This window comes from Protopterus annectens, chromosome 4.part0, assembly GCF_019279795.1.
Source record: "Protopterus annectens isolate FY-2018-M chromosome 4.part0, PAN1.0, whole genome shotgun sequence".
NCBI lineage: Eukaryota > Metazoa > Chordata > Ceratodontiformes > Protopteridae > Protopterus > Protopterus annectens.
In genome coordinates, this window is record NC_056733.1 from 1,504,618,915 (window position 1) to 1,504,641,138 (window position 22,224).

A 22,224-nucleotide genomic window follows, 5' to 3' on the forward strand; every position below is an offset into this window, starting at 1 on the left:
TCAACCCTGGGTTTTGTTGGTGGCTGTGCTTTTCTACCACATTCCAGAGGCATGCAGTCAGGTGAACTGGCAGAACACCAAAGTGTGTGTGTGTGTGTGTGTGTGTGTGTGTGTGTGTGTGTGTGTGTGTGTGTGTGTGTGTGTGTGTCTGTGCGTGTGTACGCACATGCTCACAAGTGCGTTTGTAGGGGAGTACGTCGACACGTGTGGGTATGCTCACAAGTGTGTGTGTATGTGTGTCCAATGATATATTGTTATTTCATCCAGGAGGTATACTCTGCCTTATGTCAGTTTCTTGCAAAGATAGGCTCCCTCTCCCTCTAACTGCAAATTTGACAAAGCAAATATTGAAACTGCATGAATAAAGAGACAGAAAACATTTTACACTTGTAAGAATTCTGTTTACCAAGGATGAAGCAGATGGTATGAATTGCCCTGTGTTCTTTTGTCTTTTATTGTACAAGTATAGTAATTTTATGAATTACACACTGGCTGAAGTGACCTGACTTTGGCTTCATAAAAACATTTTTAGATAACTGCATTTATATTTTATAAACCAATGTATACATATTCTTTTATTATGGATCTAAAATTCTGAAAATTTCAACAAAAGATTTTAAACTAATTGCTGATAATCCCCCAACTGCAGACAACTTGTTCTATACTCTGGTAAAGACACCTTAGTCAGCATGTGTGTATAAAACTGTCAAGAGGAACATTGTTTTCCTCAAAATGCATTTGTGTAGATGCTAAATGTTGCCTTAGCTAGTACATATCTTGCAAAGAATCTCACTTCTCTACTTGTCGATAGTCACGTAGCATTTTTGCCCCAACTATGGCAAACCAAAATACTGTATTTATTTTACCCTCAACTTCATAGCTCTCTCCCATCGGCACACACACTCCAAGTGCCCGATCTTGAGATGGATAGTTTTCTTTCATGATATTTCCCACCTATGCACTGTTTTAATTCTCTACTTCCCTGTATTCTAACCGTAATCTGTTTTTCTTTTATATAGTTGGCCTACTCTCCTCTTTTCCTGCATGCATTTCTTACGTGTGCTACTTTGCTACTCTACTGGTTGCTTGGATGCTGTGGAATCAGGATTTGTCCACCTCCATGTCCCTCATCATCCTTACCTCAGGATTCAGCAATCAATCATATCTACTTTACCCATAATCATTTCTTTTACTATGGCTGGGTACTATAGTTATAAATAATACTACATCAGATTGCATACACACCCATATGACAGACCAATACCATAATGTATGTAGCACTCTGACATCAGACTGCATCCACACACATATGACAGCCCAATACCATAGTGTATGTAGCACTCTGACATCAGACTGCATCTACACACATATGACAGCCCAATACCATAATGTATGTAGCACTCTGACATCAGATTGCATACACACCCATATGACAGACCAATACCATAATGTATGTAGCACTCTGACATCAGACTGCATCCACACCCAAATGACAGACCAATACCACAATGTATGTAGTACTCTGACATCAGACTGCATCCACACCCATATGACAGAACAATACCATAATGTATGTAGCACTCTGACATCAGACTGCATCCACACCCATATGACAGACCAGTACCATAATGTATGCAGTACTCTGACATCAGATTGCATACACATCCATATGACAGACCAATACCATAATGCATGTAGCACTCTGACATCAGACTGCATCCACACTCATATGACAGACCAATACCATAATGTATGTAGTACTCTGACATCAGATTGCATACACACCCATATGACAGCCCAATATCATAATGTATGTAGCACTCTGACATCAGACTGCATCCACACCCATATGACAGCCCAATACCATAATGTATGTAGCACTCTGACATCAGATTGCATACACACCCATATGACAGACCAATACCATAATGTATGTTGCACTCTGACATCAGACTGCTTCCACACCCATATGACAGCCCAATACCATAATGTATGTAGTACTCTGACATCAGACTGCATCCATACCCATATGACAGAGCAATACCATAATGTATGTAGTACTCTGACATCAGACTGCATCCACACACATATGACAGCCCAACACCATAATGTATGTAGTACTCTGACATCAGACTGCATCCACACCCATATGACAGAGCAATACCATAATGTATGTAGTACTCTGACATCAGACTGCATCCACACAGATATGACAAACCAATACCATAATGTATGTAGCACTCATAGATTCATAGGTTTATACTAGGCTATCTGCCCTAGGGTATTTATAAGCCTAGCCAGAGTGTGTTTGGCTTTCGCCACCCATTTTAAATTAATTTTGCTATGCCCTTTTTCGAGGTTAGTATACTGTGCCTCTGTCTAACAGTGACACAGAAGTGATGCCCGGGGTAAACCTATGATCTCCCATCCACTCGTCAAGATTCCTCTTGAAGAGAGTCAATGAGGGACTCTGCCTAACCTGGACTGGGATTTTATTCCAGAGTGAAGGGAGCCTCTGGGTTATGAATCTGTCCCTCCAGCATGTCCTATTTATTTCAGTGCTGAGGTTCAAGTCTCTCGAGTGCGTAGCTCGATGGGATTTGGATTTTCTGAGGTGCAGCATGTCCATTAATTCCGGGTTGGACATGGCTTTATACATCAGGCACAGATTGCCTCTGAGCAGGCGGTATGCCACTGAGTAGAGCTGGAGTTTCTTTAACCGGGCAGCATATGGCATCTGTTTGAGCCCTATGATCCTCTTGGTGAGGTACTTTTGGGGTCTTTCCAGTTGCTGCAGGTGTCTGGTAAGGTACATCCCAAAAGGGCATTGTACTCAATTATGGGCCTGATGAGGGATGAGTGAAGAGGCACGATGACCTCCCTGATCTAGATGTGAATCCCTTCATGATTAGGTGGGCTATATAAAATGTTTTTCTAACCACTTTGGCCACGTGGTTGTCAAATGAGAGATTGCTATCAACTTGGGTCCCCAGGTCCCTAATTACGTCTTCTGTACTTAATGGATTACCACCTATGTGGTAATTTGTGGGCACTTTGTTTTGCCAAAGGGATGACTATACACTTTTTGGCGTTTAGCTTGAGGCCATGGCTCTGGCACCAGTTGTCTGTTTCTATGAGGCCCTTTTGGAGGATGCTTGTGTCGGCTGGAGAGTCGATTATGGCACCCAGTTTGCAGTCATCTGCGAACTTAGTCAGCCACAGTCCTTCTGTGTTGGCCTGTACCTCTGAGAAATATATACCGAACAAGAGAGGTCCCAGGACTGAGCCTTGGGGGACGCCACTTGTAACTGGTTTGGAGTCTGACATGGCTCCAGCAATTCTAACCATGTGGGTTCTGTCCTTGAGCCAGTTTGCAACCCATCTAGTGACATAGGGGTTTATATTTAAGCTGGTGAGCTTATCTATAATGCCCGAGTGGGGTATTGTATCGAAGGCTTTTGCGAGGTCCAGGTAGGCTGTGTGGACCACCTTCCCCTCATCAATGGCCTTGGTGACTGTTTAAAAGAAATCAACCAGGTTTAAGAGGTAGGATCTGCCCTTAACAAAGCCGAACTGGGTAGGATCCAGTGTCTGTAAGTCCCCAATATCTTTATTTATGAGGTCCATGATGATCCTTTCCATAGCTTTGCAGACCAAGCTAGTCAGGCTTATGGGGCGATAGTTTCCAGGATCCGTTGAGGCACCACCTTTGTGGAGAGGGACCACTGTTGCTGTATGCCACTCTTTGGGTACATATCCTGTAGTAAGGCTGAGATTGAACAGTAGTTTTATGTTTGGGTTTAGCTCTTTTGGAGTTCATGTAGGATGCAGCCCGGGACACCGTCTGGTCCCATTGATACTGTGTTTTTTGCTTTGGAGAGGGCAGCTCTTACCTGAGCATCTGAGATGTCAGGGGGGCAGCACTCTGCTGGGATAAATATTTGCCCTTTTGGTGGGGAGGGGGGGGGGTTTGCTCCGAACCTGTCAGCTAGGATGTTGGCAATGTCTGTGGGTTCGGTGTATTTTTTGTCATTTTGGTCTAATTCTGAGCATATCTGGGAATTCCCACCCAGGTTCCTAACATAACTAAAGAAAGCCTTATGATTATCCTTAGTGTCCTGTGCAATTTTTCTCTCAAAGCTGGCCTTAGATGATTTTATGAGTGCCCGTAGTTTTTTGCTAATACTGATCAGAGATGCCTTCCCTTTTTGGGATTTTGCTCTATCATGTAGTAGCTTCCTCCTTCTATTGTATAGTTTGTTTATGGCTGGGGTCCACCAGACAGGACATCTGCCTTTGGAGGATTGGGTCTTGGTTTTATTTGGGATTGCATGATTCATGGATTCCTGAAGGTGTTCATAGAATGCATTTATAAAGGATTCTGCGGTCTGGGCCATATTTTGCACATTCCCGGGGGCTTTGAAGGATTCCACCTTGGTTATGAGGAGTGTGAAATTTGCTTTAGAGAAGTTTTTCACTGTGGTTTTCAGGGCAAAGGGTGGAGTCGGGATGTGAATATCCAGTGAGATTAGTTTATGGTCTGATCTTACCAGTGAGGGATACACTTCTGGTCTGGAGCATAGAGTCCCCATGTTGGTGATGATCAGGTCCAGTATGTTTTCCCCTCTTGTGGGAGTGGTAACAAGTTGTTCCATAGCATTTGAGTTTATAAATTCTAGGAACCTTTGGGCTAGGGTGTTGGAGCTAGAGTATTGCTCCCAGTCTATGTTTGGGTAGTTGAAGTCGCCCAATATAATGGTGTTTGGAGAGACCTTCATATTTTCCAGTGTTCTCAGGAAGCCCGAGTGGGGTTCCTGGGTTTGGGAGGGTGGTCTGTAGCAGGCTATAAACTGGAAGGCAGTTTTACCCACTGTTAGTTGCACATGGATAGTCTCTGATACTTCGTGCTGTGCCACCAACCTGGAGGTGTGGGTATCTTTGACAAATATTGATACTCCCCCTCCTTTTGTAGTACGGTCCAAGTTTTGGGGCTGAAAAGCATAGTATGAGGTATAACCTGGTAGTGCTGGGGTGCTCTCGGGAGCCTTGAACCAGGTTTCTGTTACTGCACAGATATCAATGTTCTCCATGCTAAGGAGAGTTTTGAGTGCATGCATCTTGAGGTTTAGACGTCTGGCATTGAGTAGCATTACTCTTAGTTTTTTATCTCTTGTGATACCTATGGAGGTGGGTTTGTCTTTTGAGCCTTGCCTAAAAAAGGCACTATGGGGGTAGCAAAAGCCTATGCCAATATCTGAAAGCCCAGGGGTGACAGATGCAAGCCGTCCCTAGCGAAGCATCGTGGCTTGTCGAGCATGTCATCCCAGGCTGACAGGCATTGGATCCCCTTTGAATGACACCAATACTTAAGCCAATTGTTGAAACTGATCATCTTGTCTTCATATTGTGGCATCATTCTTGGTGAGGGTAAGATGCTACTCAAGGTCAGGGTCATACCGGCCTGGGCTACATGCTCAGAGAGCTCCTCTATGTCTCTTTTCATGTAGTCCAGGGAGGTACATCTCACGTCATTCACACCAGCATGGACAATGACTGAGTCATATTTGTACTTGCCTTGGAGTGACCTGAGTGCTTGTGTTATATGGCGGATCCTAGCGCCCGACAGGCAGCTCACCATGACCTTCTCCTTGTTCAGCCTGGTGAGTGGGACATCAGTGTGTCTGACGATAGAGTCACCTATTACAAGTGTATCAGGTGTGTTGTTTAGCCTTAAGGGCTGTGACTGTTCGGCACACTGGCTTTGTGAGCTATGTGTTGCACGAGTTTTGTTTTGGGGTAGTGGTTGCTTGGGTGTCTGCTTTGGAGGTCTCTGCTGCTTAGGCAGATTTTTATTTAGAGCCTCTGAGTATGTTTTTGTGTGTTTATGTGTTTGGTTTGCTGTCGTGGTAGGTCTATGTGAGATTGGAATTGTAGTGAGTGTGGTTTCCTTCTCCTCCTGTCTGGTTTCTCCAGTACTGAGTTGAGAGAGCTTAGCCTCCAGTATGGCTATATGGTTGCATCTCTCACATGTGTTGGAATTTGTTGGGAGGAGGAGAGGGTTGTCTGTGTACATGAGGCAGTTGTAACAGTGCCTCAAGATTCCGAGATTCACCAGCTGGACCGGAGAGGAGATTGACAACTGACCTTTGGACATGCTAGAATAGTATTGGGAATTCCTTTATAATTGAAAAAAAGGGCCAATGGGGAACGAGGTACTCAAGGGGAGTTTGTGAGGGTGTAGTGCTTTTAATATTTTAGTGCTGACTTATATAATTGTTTTAGTGAGCAAGTGCCAGGTAACTTAAATGCAATGTGTCTCAGGTAACTTAAATGCAAAAATGACAAACAGTAACTTTCTTTCAAGTGGAACAAGGAAATAAGTACAGTGAGCAATGCAGATATCACTAGGGATCCACAGAAGCACTGAAAAGCTGTGTTTTAGGTGGAATTAGCGTTTCAGGGAAATAACAAGCAAACAAACAAGCAGCATACAAATAAAGCTAGATTCAGCAGGCCTGGATCTAGTCTATGCTACAGCAAACAAGGTGTACCAATTTCAGTAAGAAACAGTTCAAATATGCAGGCACTATAAGCCTTTAACCAGAAATTCCCAGCTCAGAAGGGCAGAGTCCAGCCTCTCCTCCCACAAGAGTGCAGACCACAAACCTTCTTAATGTAAAATAACTGGCCTGAAGCCCAAGTGCTTAAACCAGAACTAATACACTTTTAGAATAACAGACACTGAGCCCTCAGTCAGCAGTTCACAGTTCTGACATCAGACTGCATCCACACCCATATGACAGAGCATTACCATAATGTATGTAGTACTCTGACATCAGACTGCATCCACACACATATGACAGACCAATACCATAATGTATGTAGTACTCTGACATCAGACTGCATCCACACCCATATGACAGCCCAATACCATAATGTATGTAGCACTCTGACATCAGATTGCATACACACCCATATGATAGACCAATACCATAATGTATGTAGCACTCTGACATCAGACAGTATCCGCACCCATATAACAGACCAATATCATAATGTATGTAGTACTCTGACATCAGATTACATCCACACCTATATGACAAACTATTATCGTATTGTATGCAGTAATCTGATAGACTTCATCCATGTCATTATGACAAACCATTACCAAATTATATGTAGTACTCTAACATCAGACTTTATCTGCACATTAATGACAAACCAATATCATATTGTATGTAGTTCTATGACATCAGACTACATTCACACCCATATGACAAACTAATACCATAATGTATGTAGTACTCTTCTAACTCTACTATCACTTCCAAAAGTGTTCTACCTTATCTTACTAAACACCTACATGCATTCCTACTAAGTAACTACTGCCCTATGAGACATATCTTTTCATATAAATGATGATCCTGTTCTTACAAGACTGCAAAGAGCTAAGCCTGTGTCCAGTGACAGAAAAGATTAAATTGTTTCTGGATTTCACAAAAACTCATGAATGTATTTTATTACTGCACTTAACATAAATTTGCTGTTCTGCTGGTATTAAACTGTTTTCTTATCTGATTTGCACTTAATTTCTAGTGGCCATCTTAGAGAGAGAGAGCAGTAGTTTTTCTAGTGGGAATAGATTAATTGCTTCTGTATCTAGGTGGCTCAGCACTTTTGGCTTGAATAATAACTCTTCTTCATTGGTTCTCTTTTGTTTTGCATGACATATACGATACTTAGCTGAGATCCTTTGGTGTCTTTCCTATAAGACTGCAGAGAACTGAACATTTCTGAACTGATGGAAAAGCTTCAAAGTGCTTCTGGACTTGTCTCAGGAAAGTTATTTATTTTTTTATTTGTTTTTCACTGAAATGATGTCGCTTTACTGTTCTACTGATTTAATGTGACTTATTTATCAGATCTATACTGAATTGTCCTTTGTAAATAATTATTCAGCAAACAGACTTTTCTAGCCTAGTGTGATGGCCATCTTGGAGAGAGCACTAGTTAGTTTATAGAGAGTAGATTAGTGACTTGATATACTACTGTGCCCAGCTCCTCTTGGGTGTCTTCATCCCTTTAGTGTTACTACCCCTAAAATGGTCATATAATCTTTACATAACCACACCTGTAATTTGCTTTACTCTCAAGAAAGTATTTGTATCATGATGTTGTAGCAAACTCACCCACCTTCCACTACCAGCCTTCTAGCACTATCCTAATGTAGCATAAAAACTGTCTGATGCTCACTGATGCCATCCATGAGACATCTAAATGCTTAAATAATCTGGAGGCATCCCTCTCACAGCTCACTATGTCCATAAAGTTTCGCACTGTCACACCTGCATCTATTGAAATGCTTCATCATTATGTACAATACAAAACTTTTGTACACTGATGCTGACAAAAACACTATTGAAGCTTCTTAAAACTGTTAATACTAGGCATCAGCCTAAACCTCTTCACATCCACTGTATGCAGTGAGCATCAGACTGTCACACCCCATCCATGCAAATGCAACATCATTACACTAACAATAACAATTAGCTAAGTTGCTGGTGTCATTCTAGGGGGGTCCAGTATGTATCACCCTGGGAAAAATGTTTAAAAGTCCAACTAATTTTGCAAAAGGTGACTGTATCTTCTGTTCAAGGTCGTCTGCACACTGACAAAATCTCTGTCTAGGATCTGTACCTGCTACATCTTTGGACCTGCTGGTAATGGTGGTGGACTGTCAGTGTACATCAGGGAAAATATTCTTTTAAAATGGATACAAAGGGACACCCCACATGCATTTATGAAACTAGAGCTCACCTTAGGGAAACAGAATTTCCAATTTATAGCCTGTTATCAGTCAGTCTTCATGGTTTCAGATGACCATGATAAATTCCTGGCATTAACACAGGATACCTGTATTAGAAACAGCTTTTTATTCCTTGATGATTTAAAAATCCTCCTATTGACTGGAGCTCTTACATTTTCAGTTTTGGCTATGTTCATCATTTCTTGGACTGGGTAAACAAAAATGCCCTGGACTCCTCATATGGGCCAGGAGTGCAGACATTCTTGACTTAGCACTCAGAAACCTGGCCCCTTGTCTACTGTCCTCCCATGGTTGGTCCTTAAGTAGTAAAACCTGACTATACCCTGATTATCTTTAGCCACAAAACATCCACTCACTTGGTTACAAACACTGTCTTGTTTAAAGACTTCATAAAGGCAAATCTCATTCAAAAGTATGATGTCTTTAAATTACCCACGTAAACTCCGTAGTAAAGTGTTTTAATGTCCATTTAGATAAATGTATTGCCTTTGCAGTCCCTTATAAAACTAAATATGATGCGAAATTTGAATGGTTATTTACCGAACTTTACTTAAAAAGGCACAGTGACCGCGGTGGTGGTGCTGCGGTAGCGCTGTCACTTCACAGTAAGACGTTGTCCTGTTTGAATCTCAGCTAGAGCGTCTTCTGTGTGGAGACATGCGTGAATGGGTGTACCTTCATTGAAGGTTGTGCGTCAGGGCCGGCAACTCGGCACGTAAAAATCTACTGCCAATCATTAGCAGACCGGAGTTCCGCTGTGGCAACCCCTAACCGGGAAAAGCCAATAGACGCAACAACAACAACAACTTAAAAAGGCACAATGGGGACAACAAAGGCTTTATACAGTATGTAGAAGCCTTTGAAAGAGGACTGCAGCCCACCTTTTGCAAAGCAAGTTAGATTGCTAAGTGTCTCATTCCATGCTGACACATACTGGATTCCCTATAATGACACCAAGTTTTACCCAATTGTTGATATCAATCATCTTTTCTTTGGATGCCCTTTTAATTCATGGTAAAGGGAGGATTTGGCTCAGTATCAGATCTTGTCTGCATTTGTGATATGTGCAGAGAGCTCAGACATGTCTTTGTGCAGCTTTCTGAAGCTGTTTTACCTAAGGCTAATGATAACATTATGTACTTAAATTCTGGAGCACTGCTGTAACAATCCCCCTTCATAATGACAAACCCACCACAGACACCGGGAACTACAGATCCATCAGTCTTCTCTATAAAGACATGGAAACCTTCATCACTGACTTCATAAATCATGACATTAAAAATGATTAAACTCAGTCCATTGCAAAGTGTCTTCTATATCTTTTTAGCTTCTTTGAGAAAGTCATTCAAACAGTTGACAACATTTACACTATCCATGCTGCTTATCTGGATGTGAAAAGGAATCTGATACCATACAACATGTTGGAAAGGATTACAAGTTGATGATCTTAAATATAAATCCTTATGAACGAAAACAGATAGATAGCCAACTGGCTTAGGGACAAATCATTTGTTGTACAAGGCAGTGATGCCTCTTCAGACAGAAAGAAAATGGCCAGTGTAGTCCCCTGTGATTGGTAATAGGCCCTCTCCTGTGTGACATCAAATTTTCTGACCTCCAAACTGATAAAAGTTATCTTTAGTTAACAAAGTTTTCTGATGACCATGAGTTGCTTGTGGTTGCTAAATTCTCTTTTGAAACAGATGCACTCTAAAATGAACTAACTAAAAATAATTCTTGGTGCATAGAAAAAGGGCTCAAAAATAAACAAGAAATGCAGTAACTTCATCTTCAAGAGGTAAACACCTACTACACTGAAACTGCCCTTTTACCATACAAATCAGTGACTTTGGTATATACTACCTGCAGATGAGTGTCTATTCAAAAACAGCAGTTAAAATCATATTTTTGCACACATGCATACCTTCTTACATGAGGTCCAACAGCCACATATACTAGGTAGGAAAAGTTAGAAGTTAATATTAGTGCAAGCAGAGGATAAAAGTTTTGTCTCTCTTCTTTCTACCTCCAGCTTGAATATGTTTATCAGTTTTGTACATAAATAAATGAAAAGTCTAGAAACTTTAATAAATCCGAAGTCCTACTTTTGAAGCACATGGTTATGCACTGGAATTAAAAATACACCCATTCTGGGGCAACACATTCAACCCCTTTTTAGTTTACTCTAGATGATTACATTGTCTGTGAGAGGTGGCAAACATGAAGGGTAATAACACCCTGAAATGGATGTAATGGGATCATAGCTCTCAACTTTGTAGTGCAAGAAAATTGGACAATACCTGACATATTGGAGGGACAAAGGCCCTAAAAAAGGGATTGATTTTAAATAATGAATGGTGACAGAATAACAGGTTTTGTGTTAATATCCATTTTCTGAAGGATATGAAGTCTAAAACTCAAATGTATTTCTTTATTTAGTGACTTCAAATCCCAGATCATCACAGAGATTTGACAGAAAAAAAAGCATATTTTTTGAGGAACAGGCCAAAAATATGAGGAAAACAATCTTACATTTTGTAAAATCCGGACAGTTGAGAAGTATGAGTGGAATCTCTGTACAAAACTAATAATATTTTAGCTATTTTTTCCCGATCACTGTTTATCTGTTTATTTTGTAGAATAGAATTGCAACAGTTTGCCTTACAAGTCCTTGACTTTTTGGAAAAGAAGCGTGATAACCCTTCAGACTCATTACACCCACCTTAAGATTTACCTTTCTTTTTACATCTGACTCATTTTTATCACATATTTTTCCACTTCTTATTTCACAAGTGTTATGCTACAACATTTCACCAAGCATCTGGTAAACATAGAGATGAGAGCGGGAAGCAAAAAAAAGTGAAATAAATACATAGATAATTAAAGGGTGAGGTGTTTATTACTATTTACACTTTATTATAAATGTCTTTATCAACACCTTGACAGTGTGGGATGAGTCTCTGACTGCAGCCCTAGCAGCTCCGGTTTAATCACTTAGTTCTTGATGTCAGAAAAGCTACTTATGGGGTAGTGAATGGCCAGCATTTGACTTCCACAACTTACATGGAGAGATGCTGAATCATTTCTCAGCAAGGGACAGAGATGCAGGCCCACTGCACAGCTCTGAATGTATAAGCCTATAGATTAGCACCAGCAGTCTTGTCAGGGATGAGTAGTAATTGTGGATTCATGCTGAGCAGTAGCCTTAGTATTGGAGGCCTTACATGGTGCCAGCCACTTAGGATGGGGCAAGATAGTAAGGCATTCACTAAGGAGGAAGCCTATCCACCAACTGACCCTCACCCTTACTGGCAATAGGCTATTAAGTAGAATAACATATATATATATATATATATATATATATATATATATATATATATACACACACACACACATACACACACACAGAAACACATATATCCATAGATATATATATATATATATATATATATATATATATATGTATCTTTAACCAAGCTGGAGCCTTGTCATACATTAAAACTCATCTAGTCGAGACCAACAAGAATTATGTAAACCTCTTAAAGAAATACATGCCTTCTGAATTCCCCCGACGTTTTACTTTTTAAGTTGTTATGGGGTGCATTTTTTGCCGAAAAGCCAAACCCCATTAGCTGAAAGCATTTCCCTTTTCTGGCTTTTTGTGACCTCTTCAGAACAGCATAAGTGGTTGTTTGGCTATACATTTCAAGCATAGGGCTTAAAATCCTGTGATGGACAGTTAAGAGCTACATCTGTGTCCCTAGTAATGGCTGAGCAGTCAGTAGCCTGTTCCCCTTCCTCTAGCAGGGCAGTGGATCTTTCCACAGAAGGTTCAAATGCTGATGACCACTGGAAACCTGATCATGTAAGAATAGTGTTAGCAAACAGAATGGAATGTATAGGGATTCACTGACCAACAAAAAGAAGCACATTTACACCTCAGCTAACCCAATGCATGAGTGAGCAAGACAGGATGTATTATAAAGCATGCTGAACTGATGTCTCTGTGTCTTCTTAGATTCCTCACAACCATCACTTAGTCATTGGCTACCTAGCAGGAAAGCAATATAAGTAGAAACAAATTTAAAGAGAACATTCTGGAGATACTAGATTTCTTGTCAACAATGTAAATGAGATAGCAACAACCCCCCCCAAAAAATATATTTCTGTAGATGTGATGGTATATGTTCTGAGGAAAAGAACACTGCTCATCTTTCTATATTCACTAGTCATAGATAAAAACATTCAGCCATTATCAGACAATGTCTCTATTTATCCATCTATGCCTTGCATCTATTTGTATTAGTTTACCTATTCGGTATATATATATATATATATATATATATATATATATATATATATATATATATATATATATATATTGAGTCAGTGTGAGTCCATTTGCTTTATCCATTTCTCACAAGCTGAATCTCCAGGATCGAAACCGCTACAAAAATGTTAAAGATTATGCAAATGACAAATAAGTAAACAGAAAAAACTTTACTAATTCTCTGACTTTCCTTGTTTTTACTAAAGGAACATAGAAACATTCTTGCTCATGAAGACTGCAATCCATACAAACAACAGTACCAAGCACTCTGAAAATTCCCCAGCCCCTACTGTTGTCCTAGTTTGGAAAAAAATAGTTCAGGAATTTTGTGATGGCTTAAGTGGTGAAACATTAACAGCTGAATAGTCCATTATCTTAATAGCAGCTATGCTGTAGGAAGATATAAAACAGAACAAGTGAAGTTCCTCAGTTCATGAATTATTCAACAGTGGCTGTGAGGCACTCTTTAATTATCTCGCTAAAGCAGTAAGCATTGTGAATAGCTCCACTAAATATCCAGAAATGTAGTATTCTATTTTAAATATCATTTAGTGTTTATTAAAATGGAATTTTACTAAAAATGTTAATTTTCTTAATCCTGTTAAGAATTCACATGATTTAATATGTAGCTTTCTTTTTATGTCCTTGTATATTCATCTTAGCATGCTTTTATTGCTCGGGGTACAGCTCTGCTCCACATGGACCTTTTACAGAGTGAAAGCTCTGTCTGGTTATTTTACTTATTCACAGTCTCAAATTAGCCAAATAAAGGCTAAAGGAATTAAACCTTGGACTACAGGAAACAGTTTCTTATTTTTCCACAAGTGCCAAATCTATGTAATTGATAAGATACTAACTGGAAGTCTGAGCTTTACTGCATTACTAAAACATATACACATGGTGCTGAAAGGACATGGCTGACATTTATTTTCATCTGTTGCTTGGGCACACAAGTAGACTACAGTTTGTTACAGTCTTTTCAGAACAATATAGCAGCTTTTTTCCCCCTTGTCTACACTGGTATTCACACTTAAGTTTTGTGTCACGTGTTTGGCCAGTACCTTGTAGTGTCAAGATTTTATTCAGTGTATCAACTCAGAAAATAAAAGCAAGAAAATAAATAAAACCATTCCTTGGTTTCATCTACAGAGCACACACACACACACCACACACACACACACACACACACACACACACACACACACACACACACACACACACACACACACACACACACACACACACACACACACATATTGACAGTCAGACTGCAAGCACAGAGATATAGGAAATTTCTACAGTTCCCAATTTCCCTTAATGTACAGAGTTATTCTCTTTTAAGCATATGCTGATTAAAATGAACACTAGAAGCTACATTCATTTTGTAGCCTGGGTTACTCAGGGGTTCGTACCAGCAGTGCAGCATTTTTATAAAATCTTTTGACTTTCACCTATATCCCCAAATCTTTTTATTTAAGATATTTTTAAAAAGTCACCATTTTGCCTGAGATTATTTGTTCATCCAAGGGGTACATATAACACTGTAATAATAGAGACTTGTACAAGTCATTTCATTTACCAAATGTCACTGAAATCATTGACATGATGTGATACCTGTATTACTATGTAATGCACATGACCTCAGGACATAGAAAATGCGGCATTAGCAATATTGTATGAACCACATCAGGACACCCCACAACACCACGGAATTAAAAAAAAAGTTCAATGATATAGAAAGATGCACCACTTAGAAAATATAAAGCTGTGTTTCACTGATGTGCATAATACAAATCCCAGAACAAATGATGGCAGATTACTTAGACAGCAAGGGCTAGACAAATGATCTGATGCATTACTTTTGCATAAGAAACAAAAAAATACAAGAAGACGAGGGAGAAAACCTTAAGTGATGCATCAATTGAAATAATACAAACATTATCTTCACTGCCATACATACAAACCATTTGATCTGTTGTAAAAAGACTGTCTAAATACAACACTGTGCATAAATCAAGACAGTGACATAGTCATTATTAAATTTACTCAACTGCAACTTCAGTTTTGTTTTTGGTTGTGATTTCCTAAGTACCTTTTACAAAAAAGTACTCGAGTATTAACCAAAAACTATATAAAGGATATAATATACAATTACATTCAAAATATGATCACAAGCAAATGAACTTCAAGTAGATAAAAACTATTAAGTTAAATGAATTAAACATGCAAATGAAAACTATAAATAATAAATAACAGTCACGATATACACCATCTAAGGGTCAATAAGGTTACTGCTTCACGACTGATAAAACGAGGATCCATACATCAGTGTCATTTCAGAAAAATTGCAATACAACAGTCCAAACCCATTGGACAAAGTATCTGAACAACCTGAAATAAACATCCACAGATGCTGCTAATGTAGTTCAAAACTATTAACCTTCAACAGAAGCTTTAAGGTTCAAATCTATGAAGTCCAAGGTGTCTCTATATATGTAGTGGACGGCAAAGTTCATTGGCTTTCAAATTTACAACCATTCTTGGTGAAACTTCAATAGAAGTCTTTGACCCATAACTTAGATTGTAACAAAATAACATGCATACCAGCATTTAGAAGAAACAGAATAATACACAAAGATGTCAGAATCAGAATCATACTTAGTGACCAAGTATGTGCACATACAAGGAATTTGACTCCGGTTTCAGTGACTTTCCAAGTGTGAATTATATAAACGGCATACATATAACTGTTAAGAACAAGACAAATGGCACACATGCAACTATTAAGAACAAGGCAAAAAAGTAAATATGCATACACATATACATAGAAGGAGCAAAGTGCAACTCAGTGCAAGAAATACTGAAATAAAGTATTAACAATATGTAAAAAATACTGCAGAATCCTTAGAGGCTTGGGAAAACGAATTGCCCAACCTAATAAGCTGAGTTAACCGTTTATGAACTTGATGGGCTGTGGAAAAAAAACTTATATCTGCTTGTTTTGGTGCGTGTTAATTTATAACGTCTGGCTGATGGTAATAGTTCAAAAAGATGGTGGCCTGGATGTGAAGGGTCGGTGATGATTTTCCATACCCTTTTCATGACTCTGGAATAGTACAAGTCCTGTAAGGAGGGTAAACTAGCACCAATGATATTTTCGGCAGACATCACTATTCAATGTAACTTGTTTTTGTCATGATTAGACAGAGATCCAAACCACACTGTTATGGACGAGGTGAAAACAGACTCAATGACTGCTGTATAGACATGAATTAATAGTTCCTGTGGGAAGCTGAACTTCCTCAGCTTTCACAGAAAGTACATTTGCTGTTGTGCCTTTTTTATGATGGACCCTACATTGGTCTCCCACTTCAAGTCCCAGGAGATAATAGATCCCACAAACTTGAAGGATTCCACAACTGAAACAGCAGTAATAAATATAAGTATAAAGAGATAACAATAGCTAAATGCAAACAGCTTTCTGTGATGTACTAGGTGGTCTCAAAAAATAAATAATAATAAAAAATGAAAAACTCCAAATCCACCACTTGTGTGATAATTTTAAGAATTCAAATTTAAGAAAACTAACATTGAGATTAACCAAGCCAGCCTTAACAGATGACTTCCTCAAAAGTACTTCTCTTGTTTAATCCTTAATAAAAATATAAATAAAATCATCCACTAAGTGAAACTGCACAAACAATGCTGAAAGGGCTCTGCGAAGCATGTGCATTTCAGTGTGAGATTGCCACATGTGAAAATTATCTACATCTCTTGATCTGTTAGTATTTATCAGCTGACCCCGCAGATGGTTCTAGAGGTTTTACCCTTCACAGATGGCATGCAATGTGCCCTCTCTTCTAAAGGGAAATACAATTGTTTATTTGTATTTTTAAGTGTTGCATTTTTTAAGGAAATCAGTTTAGGGAATGAGAATTTGCTGGGTAATTTGGCTTGCAATTTTTCTTTGAAAAGCTATTTTAACATTTAGTTTCCTACTTTTCATGCAAATCTAAACTTTATTTATCTATTCATTTGCTTTTGTTTTCTAGGAATGTACCACTAAGTAGGACACTGTTTTTTCAGCAAAAGTCCATGGAGAAAAGCTTCAGGACATGTTAGGAATAAAAAGCATATCCTACAAAATGCACAGATGAGTATTTTACAAAAGACTGAAGCATGCAACATTAACTAATAAAATACAGGTTAGTTTTTCCTTTTACATTATATACGTAACATACAAAAGTATAGTTATACAGCCCTAATACATTTATAGTACATTTAGCAGTGAGTAGGAGGTACTCTTACTAGCAGATTTTGTTAGTAGAATAATAACAAAGGGTCGACGGATCATAATTACCACAGAACAAGAAAAATATGTGGACTAACTAATGAGGTATTGAATGCGTGAGGGACTTCAGATAGGAATTCTCTAAGCTGCCACATTTGCTTGCTAATATTCTTAAGGGTCTTGAGAAGAGATGTCTTGAAAATATATGAAGAAATCCTGAGGAAAATCAATCATGTAAGCATATAATCAGGGTTATAGTTTTAGTCACTTGACTTTGGTAGTTTTATTCTTGCCTCAAATTTTCAAAGTATATTTCTTTTCAGTATCCTTTATGAAACTTTTATGAGGATATTTTCCTGATCTAATTGGCATGGTCTTCGTGCAGCAGCTATTTTCCTTTTCAAAACTGTACCCCCCCCCAAATGCTTCTTATGGAATCTTTACTCTTTTCTTTTAGTTATTAAGGAGGGTGGTCTAATGGTTAAGGTGTTTGCCTTACAAACACAAGGTGCAGGGTTTGAGTCTCACAAGGGATAATTGGCTAGGCTTAAAATAGCTCACAAGGGCAGTTAGCTTAGTACTAATCTATGAACCTATTATTTCAAAATTGTACAGCTTTGTTATTCTCTAAAGCTTGCTATGCAAGAAATATCATTTCTTGATATTTTGCATACCTGCAGTTTATATTCAATGAATGGTAACTGGTTCATATGAAATAAATTAGCGAGTAAACAGTAGATAGACATACAGATATATATGCAAATAAACAAGAAAATAAAGAAATAAATAAAGAAGAATGGATAATGTCTTGATGACTGTTCTTTCTAAAGATGTGGGGTATGTCAAATGACTTCACTGCTTAAAAGAGATGGCATGATTTAATGCTCTGGTTAGCATCTCACAGTGAAAACAAGGCTTCATTGCTCTGCATAATTTTATATCAAAATATTTGCAGTACAAGTATATAGCTTAATAGCCAAATTCCAAGAAGTTGGAGTACAAATACTGTAAGGTGTAGTATATGTAAATGTCTAACTTGGAATTTCTTAAATCGTGAAATCTGCCTGCTTGTGTAGTTACTATTCTGTTTCTTAATAGGCCCAGGCAAGCCTAAAAATGATGGATTCTTAAAAAGTTAACTTTTTCATGCAGTTCTTATCAGTTTCTCTACATGTAATTACCCAAGCAAACTGGGTGAAGATATCTAGCCACTGCAGGGTCCCAATTTGCATGAGACTGCTGTGTGCTTTACTAAGGAGTTAAATATGGGCAGTAGGTGGCTTACCCTCAACATGGAAGCACAGGGCTTGACCCCTTTGAGAAAAAAAAAGATTTATTTTGATGTTTTGAAGGTTTTCTCATTCAGATGTAATCTATACCTCTCAACCAGTTAGCACAAGAAATCTAGGCAAACCCTGAAACAATGGGAGAACAAAGGCCTGGGGCATATTTTTAATACTGCTCTTATAAACTTAGAAATTGCTACAATAACAGGATTTGTGTTGGCATGTATTTTATGAAGAATATGAAGTCTAAAGCTCAAATGTTTGTCATTATTTGGTGACTTCTAGCCTCAGCGATTTGCTAGAAAGACACACACTGTTTGATGAACAAACTAAAAATATGAGGAAAAAATTTGGACAGTTGAGAGGTATGATGTCATCAAGAAACACTTAGTAATCAACTGTTGACCGTTCATAGGGAATTCAATTTTCTGTGTTACATAATAAAATAGAAAAGGATAATAGCAGATGAGTACATGTATCTGATCGCAGAGCAGCGCCAACAGAATAATATAATATATCCTAGTAACTTCAATTAAAGTGGTATGATCAGTTTCCGTACAGTGCACCGTACTGTTTTGTTTGAGGGCCCAAAGTACTTCTTTATATCCAATAGAGGCTCTGTAACTATTCTGCAGTATGAGTGAGGATCACTGTGACAGAGTCTTCATACCTATAAGCTAAGTTATAATACTTTATTAAATTGTGTGTGTTTGTGAATTGTATAATTTGCAGCCTTTCATAGATGTAGAAATACAAAAAAAAATGTTCTTTTAGTAACGGTTAACATTTTTTAACTTAAAAATATGTTTATATTTTTCAAAAGATTTAGAATATAAATTTAAGTTAGAAAACTATTAAAGATTAAATACAACTTAGGGTAAAGTGACAAGCATGAGGTAAGAGTGATGAACTGGAGCATTTTTTTACACTTAATGAACACAATTAATTAAAAATTCAGTAATTGAGTTCATATATTTTGTAAAAAAGGGAAGGGGATAATAATTATTGACTATTTATTGAAGGAAAAGCATGCTTTCAATTTTCTTACAACACTCTCAATCTCAGGCCTTTGGAAAGGAAGCAAAATATATTTTATTGAAATATTAGTAGAATAATTCCTATGGCTCATTACCATTTGTAGTGATAGCAATATTTTAGAAAGCTGAATATAACTGCTTACATAGTATATACAGCACTCACCATTTGTGCTCTTCCTGTATGCTTTCAAAACAGTTTGAAAATAGCTTGGTTCATAGGCTGGTACTAGGCTATCGGCACTAGGGTCTATACAAGCCTAGCCATAACAATTCCCTGGATATTTCTTCCCACAATATTTACTCCCCTGGACCCCTGTCTAGCAGGGTGACTGACGTGATCCCTGGGGAGAATTTCCTATATCCCAGCCAATCATCAAGGTTCCTTTTGAAGAGGGCCAAGGAGGCGCTCTACTTGACATGTATGGGCTTGTCTATTCCAGAGTATGGGGAGTCTCTGGCTCATTAATCTATCCCTCCAGCATGTTCTATTCATCATGATGACAAGGTTAAGATCCCTGGAGTGTATGGCTCCGAGGGATTGGGATTTCTTTAAGTCGAGCATGTCCAACAGCTCAGGGTTTGTCATGGCCTTGTATAGTAAGCAGAGATTGCCTCTGAGTAGATGATATGCCACAGAGTGTAGCTGGAGTTTTTTTAGATGGTCAGCATAGGGCATCTGCTTTAGGCCTGTGATTCTTTTAGTGAGGTATTTCTGCAGAGTTACCAGCTGTTGCAGATGTCTTGTGAGGTACATACCAAACAGGCCATTGTACTCTATAATGGGTCTAATGAGGGATGAGTACAGTGGGACAATGGCCACCTTTTTTCTGGAAGAAAAGCCCTTAGTGATTAGGTGTGCCACATAGAAGGATGTCATGACTGTTGTGGCGATGTGGTTATCGAAGGTGAGACCACTGTCCACCTGTGTCCCTATGTCTCTCATCACACTTTAGGTGTTTAGTGTACTGCTACCTATGTGGTAATTCATGGGTACATGATTTTTCCCCAAGGGGATAACTATACATTTCTTGACATTAAGCTTGAGCCCATGGCTCTGGCACCAAGCATCTGTTTCTGTAAGGCCCTTTTGTAGAGTATCCACATCATTTGGGGATTCAATAATGGCTCCCAGTTTGCAGTCATCTGTGAACTTTGTTAGTCAGAGTCCCTAGTGTTGGCCTGTACTTTAGAGAACTAGATGCCAAACAAGAGTGGTCCCAGGACTGAACCCTGAGGTACTCCACTTGTCACTTGTCTGGAGCTGGATTTGAAGTTGGCTACTTTTACAGTCTGGGTTCTATAAGTAAGCCAGTTGCCAACCCATTGAGTGATGTAGGGATTTATGCCCAGCTTAGTAACTTTATTTATGATTCCAGAAAGGGGGATGGCGTCGAAGGCCTTGGAGAGGTCCAGATAGCTGTGTGGACCAGCTTACCCTCATCCACAGCTCTGGAGACTGATTTGAAGAAGTTAATCAGGTTCAGGAGACAAGATCGGCCCTTCAAAAACCCAAACTGGGTGTGGTCCAGTATTTGAAGGTTGCCAATGTCTTTGTTTATAAGTTCCATGATAATGCGTTCCCTGCCCTTGCAGATCAGGCTCATCAGACTGATGGGACATTAGTTCATGGGATCCAAGGTGTTCCCCTCTTGTGGAGTTGGATAACTGTAGCTGTGCACCACTCAGTGGGCATGAAGCCTGAGGTGAGGCTATGATTAAACATGACACTTAGGAGAGGTGCCGTTTCATTTTATAGTTCATGTAGTACACAGCCCGGGATGTCATCTGGTCCCATGGATGCTGTATTCTTAGCCTTGGAGAGTACGGTTTCTAATTTTGTGGCCATGATTATCAGAATTTGGCAATCTTTTGGTACTGAAATGGGCCTTTTAGGGGGTGACAGGGGGGTGAAGTTGGCACTAAATCGATCTGCCAGGATATTGGCAATATCCTTGGGATCAGTATATTTAATCAATCGAAAATAGCAACAGTATCAAAAATAAAACACAGCACCACGGATCTATAAAGGCTGTCTTCTTGCTTCAAAAACTCCACCAATAATTCCAGGAACCATCGAAAAACAAGAGTAGCAAAATATGAACTTTATTCCATAACAAAATCCTGTTTTATTTTTGTTATGGAATAAAGTTCATATTTTGCTACTCTTGTTTTTCGATGGTTCTTGGAATTATTGGTGGAGTTTTTGAAGCAAGAAGACAGCCTTTATAGATCCGTGGTGCTGTGTTTTATCAGTATATTTAATGCCATTCTGTTATAGCTCAGAGTAGATCTGAGCATTGCCATTTAGATTCTTGACATAAATATAGAATGCCTTGTGGCTGTCTTTGGAATCTTTGGCAATTTTATTTTCATAACTAGCTTTGGAGGATTTTATGAGGGATCTCAGCTTCTTACTGAGGCTGGTATGGGAGTTTTTTTACATCCTGGGATTT

General features: G+C 38.9%; 1 protein-coding gene across 2 annotated transcripts in view; it reads right to left on the reverse strand.

Moving 5' to 3' along the window:
- Positions 1-22,224, reverse strand: part of SGCD (sarcoglycan delta) — a 3,695,933-nt gene that overhangs the window by 1,071,075 nt on the left and 2,602,634 nt on the right. The window lies entirely within an intron of this gene.